Source organism: Cariama cristata, unplaced genomic scaffold (genome assembly GCF_000690535.1).
Source record: "Cariama cristata isolate BGI_N322 unplaced genomic scaffold, ASM69053v1 scaffold7567, whole genome shotgun sequence".
Lineage (NCBI taxonomy): Eukaryota > Metazoa > Chordata > Aves > Cariamiformes > Cariamidae > Cariama > Cariama cristata.
In genome coordinates, this window is record NW_009624838.1 from 1 (window position 1) to 5,362 (window position 5,362).

Here is a 5,362-nt window from a genome sequence, read left to right on the forward strand (position 1 = left end):
TGTATATATATATATATATGTATATATATGAATATCTCTCTATAGAGGGCACTTTGCAGGAACACTGTGCTGTACTGATCTCGAAATCTCTGCCTGCCTGTGTCTCTTACACCTTTTGCATCGCTGTTCTCTTTGTTTTAGGGGAAAAAATTAGATTACACCTTGTCAAATTAAAATAACAAAAATAAAATAGTAAAGTCTGTGTTTAATGTTACAGAGCTGCTTGAAAAACAATTGGATTCAGATTATTTTATATTCAAACCTGTAAAAAGCAACAGAAAAAAAAAATTACAAAAGACTAGAGATGTTCAGCCAGCCTGTCACTCAACTAATATGTTTTTTTAAGTGGAAAAGTAACAATGATTGGGAAGGTAATGGATTTCCTCCAGACCAAATCAAAGCCTTGGTCTCATTCTTTATTTATCTACCTATTTACTTATTTATTTTTATTTACCGTGAAGGAAATTAGGAAGGAGATGGGCATGAGGAGGGAAGTATCTCGTCCTCTGGAGGGACGGAGGTCGGAAATCCAAACGCCAACAGCGTCTCGCCCCAGCGGAATGAACCTGCAATTGGAATGGGAGAGGGAGAAGGCAGAGGCGGCTGCACGGACAGCGCAGGGGCAGGGCCGGACCACCTTTTGGGAGGGGAGGACAGGTGTAATCTAAGCTTCACTAATAATGTAGAGGCTGCACATTATTTTGGCACCCTTTCCCCTACCCTCTCCTCATTTTGGAGCAAGACGGAATGAGTCCTGTCTCACCAAAATGGCCAATAATGTCCGCCTTCTCACCTCATTTGGAGCAGCAGCTTGCTGAGTGTCAAAATGTTTAATACCATTTGGTTTTGTTTGGTGCTTTCAACCAGTCACTTCACTTTCTTTTGTTTCCTTTTTCAATTAATTTCTTCTTTAAGATATAAAATACGTCGATCTTTTAGTTGGTTTAATGTGAATCGGGGTTTGAAGTGACGGGTTCTTGTCTAGTACGTTCTCCTTTCCCCACCTCGCTCCTCCTCCCAACATTTTTCTCCCTGAGCTAATCTGGAAGGGGCTTAAAAAGTGGAACCAGTGGGTTTCCTCCGCACAAACTGGTTGGTTGGTCCTCAGATTTCTCTCACTAGCAGCATCCTGGGAACACATTTTAAGGATGGATTCTAGTGATTCAAAAGTCAACCCTGGATCTCCCAGTGTCTCTTCAGATCAGGTCTGTAAATCTGTCCCTTTCAAAAACTTCTCTCACTTTGTGGACCCCAGCTCTCTTTTTAACTGAGTGGCGGTGGTGGGGAACCTTAGCGATGTTGATTGGTACCGTCTCGTTGGAAAGAAAAATGCACTGAAAATGCCACTCACAGAACACAAACTGGGTTAACCTCTCCGCATCCGTGAGCAGCAACAAAACCAATTGGCTTTACAAAGGTGTGAAAAGTTATGGATCTGTTCCGTTTCTAATGAAGGTTATGTTAAGCAGAATTTGGGGTGCAGATTTGCCTGTGTGAAATACTTATCCAACAGACAGTGTTAAACAGACTCATAACTAACTGCACTTAAGAAGTCTTTCTGTGCCTCAGAAATGGCTTCTCTGCATTGAAGTAATTTGACTTGCATCACAAATCTCCAGACCAGTTCTAAAATCTGGTTCTGTCAGTAACAAGCTGTATCCTTGTTTGAAAAAAGCTCCTGAGAGTTTTTTGGCCATTGAAAATCTGTGTTTGTGTGTGCCTGCTTGTGTGTGTATATCGGGAGATGTTGCACATGCACATGGAGCATGCACATATGTGTATGCATGCAAGGTTGGCTTCGTAAAACAGGTCTGACAAAGCTGTCGTGGAAACCAAACATCCCTGAAACTCAGGGAGGGTGCTTCTTGAAACCAGAAATTGGTAAAAGTATCAGATAAATGTCTATAGAGTGCTGACTGCCCCATCCCACCTTTTCCAGAGAGGGCGATTCTTCTTTTCTTTCCGATCCTTTGAATGTGTTGGATACCAAAATGGAAGGAGTCTCTTCACCGCATTTTTTTACATGTAAAATTTCACTCTTTCAGCTGCTATGTGTGAAACCCAGCTGGACCCAGAGCTGAAATTGTTCTTGATTCAATCTCTAGCTGCATTTCAAGCTTGCTTCCCACCACCGCTCTCTTCCTAGGCCCTGACCGAAACGCTGACCCTGAGATTCTCAGCTGGACAAATCTCATGTCAACAACCAAATCAGAGTGGTATAGCAATTAAAATCAACAGCAGTATGATGGTTCTTGGTATCCAGAGATGAGCCCTATAAGTATTTCCTGTTACAGTAAATGCGGTTGTCACAGCCCTGAGCCATAGCAGGGATGTATCTAGGGACTCTCTGAGGTCTCCAGCTTTTAACGTTGGAGTTATTTTCACATCCTAGACTGGTGTGCGGATGTTTGTATATTTGTGCACACACAGGAGTGTGTAGCTTTTTTTAAACCAGGATGCACAACAGGAGTGCTACTGCCTGTTTTGGTCTTGCATTAGCCTGCCACTAGCCCTAATCCAAATTCTCCCTTTTTGCAGAATGCACGTCATCTTGGGCTGGCAGCCAGATGTGCTGGTTGCTTCCCATTAGTTAAGTGTGATAAATACTGTTAAAACAGCCAAAAAATAATGCTGCCCTGAGACCCCACGGAGCTGACCTAAACCCCTGGGCGCTGCGAGGAAGGTGGGGAGAATGGCTTCGCAGTTGTTTGTGAGCGTGCTCTGCACGGCTCCGGCTCCATGGCCCTGAGCTTGTGTTTTGTGAGTGGATCTCTTCCCTTCCCTGCCCAAAACCACGCAGACAGCAGCAGTCTGTTCCCTTCAGACTCCGATTCTCAGCACTCCGCCATCCATCAAACGATGCTTTTCAGTTATTAAATTCTGGTTTGTTCTTTCTTTTTCTTTTTCTTTTTTTTTTTCTTTTTCCTTTCTCTTTTACTTCGGTTTTATTTCTTTGTGATTAGCTTCGGTTTGAATTAATTGTCTTGTTCTGTTTCCATGACAACTCAGTGTTTGCATCCCACCTGCCGTTGTTTGTTGCTGTTGATGCTGTTTGCTGACCGGAGCTTGTCCGGCATATGTCTCCCCATTTCTCCTCGCCTCTTCCCACCTTGCCTCCCCTCTCCAGAAGGTTACATATCAGCCCCTCCTCAAAAGAGTCATCCCCACCCCAGATCTGTCTGCATGTTGACCCCACTTGTTTCTTTACAAGTTCTCTCCATCTTGTCTCAGATTGTGACCGGTGTGGTCTTCACATGGCTCCATTTTCTGAAATGCGGTACCTCCTGAAGCAGACAGTGGAAAGAGAGGGATGGAGTAGGCAACAGGGACGTACCCTCATGTCTAGGGCTAAAAGTCTTCCGTAGCAGTGTGACAGGAGGGAGGAAGGAGCGTGTTGCCTGGTCTCTTGAGCCAGTGCTGGTGCCTGAGGTTGTGCAAATACCGTGGTACTCTCCTTACGCCTTTCTCTAAGGAGGAAGTCATCTTCCAGTGTTCGTGTCCTTGTGAGTTTGCCGTCTCTCCCTCCCCGCTCCAGTCCTTTCCCCAGCTACATTGGAGGTGAGGGCATGCTATCCGTTCTCTTTCCAAATCCGTGCATGCGGGAATTCTCCTTTGACCTCTCTGAGCTCCTAATGCCACAAATCTGGAAGTCTTCTCTTCCTTGCCTCTCAGTACTGGTTCCTGGGTACCAGTAACCATGCTGAAAGGGATCTGCTAGCACGATGGGAAAAGCACTCCTTTCTAGGAAGACATCTCCTTGTCAGCTTGCAAGAGGAGGCAGGGGCTGTATTTGACTTTTGTTTAACAAAACCCCACTAAATGGAAAACAGCGACTACCTCTCCTGGCAGCACCCTTCCCATCTGGAAAGATCCGTAATGTTGAGCAGCAGCCAGGGAAGTGGGCTGGAAGATAAATACTAGAAAAACCCAAGACATCAGTTCCAGGGAACATCTGAAGGCACTAGGACTTGGGAAGAGCGATGGCAGGCTAAGCTCTGATGTCGTTTGCATTGCTTTTGCATGGATGCAATTGCCATTGGTTTTTTAGAGAGGTTGTTCAGAGAGGTTACCTGGGAATAGGACAGCAGGGACAGATATTTTTCAGGCCCCCAGCACTCCTAACTCTCCTGCACCCTCACGCACCGTGCCCAAGGGGAGTTCACTGCATGCCTGTCTCTGAAGCTGAAGGGATCCTGCACTCCTTTTCTCCTTAGCCTGAGCCTGCTGCTGTGCCTGCATCTTCTCGGGGTCTGTATCCTTTTGTCTTTGCTTGCGGGATGGGACCTTGCCCTTCGCTCTCTCCCTAGGGCCTCTCTGATCCACTTATGTTTCTCCTTTGTCCGTTCTCCTGCTTTCCCCCCTAAGGAGGAGCACCCACCTCGGCCAGCCAGCCAGCCCAGTTAGTTCAGAAAATGGAGCCAAGGAAACCGCACCCTCCCCTTTGCGTCCATGTTCTTATTGTGTAAGGTCTGGAAGCTGCATCCACCTCTCTGCTAAGGAGATGCACAGAACATGTCACTGTTTTCTCAACGTTAAAGTTTCATTACCTTGTTTTTCTTATTAATTCTATTCTATTTATTATTCCGCCAGGGCTGAGATGTGACAATGTGAGCCACCACATTGGGTCACATCAGCTAGAAAAAGTATGCAGCATTAAAGTGGGTTTCCCCCTCCCCTCCCTCTCTTTCTCTCTCTCTTTCTCCCTTCCCTTCCTTGTCCTCCTTCTCCTGGTCTTCCTTTCTTTCTCTGTCGCTCACTTTCTATTCAGTATCCATGTGGGCATTTGCTAGCCGCCCATAAATTATATTTCTCTGCATTTTCCTCTCTCCTTCTATCTTTTTCTCTCTCTCTTTTTTTACCTATTTTGCATGATGTTTGTGACTCTGAGAGCTGCATCTATCGATGGAACCGTGTCAGATCTTAAAGAGGCTTCGTTAGGGTTTCTATACCCGAAAACCACAAAAATTTCATTAGAGTTTCTCATCTTTTCCACACTCGTTCGCGCTCCAGGGTGACTGCCTCCCCCCGGACGGTTCTCACACGCAGACACTAACTAAATTCTGTCCCGCTCTGGGGACTCCCTCTCCTCCCATTTTTATATTTTTTGCCTCTTTACTTTTCAAGTGGTGTCTCTGGCATTTGGGGATGTGATCCTTCTCTCTTTGTTGAATTCTCTGGGTCCAACAAGGCAAAACCTTGAGAAGTTTCCATCTCCATCCCCACCTTCTCCTTGCCACCACCCCACCGCTGCAGCATCCCTTGGGCACAGAGCGGCCGGTGGGAGAGGGCCCCTCTCCGGAGACGGGGGAGGCACCTGGACCATTTCAGGCCGTGGTGGCGGAGGGGCTGTTTTCTTTTGATG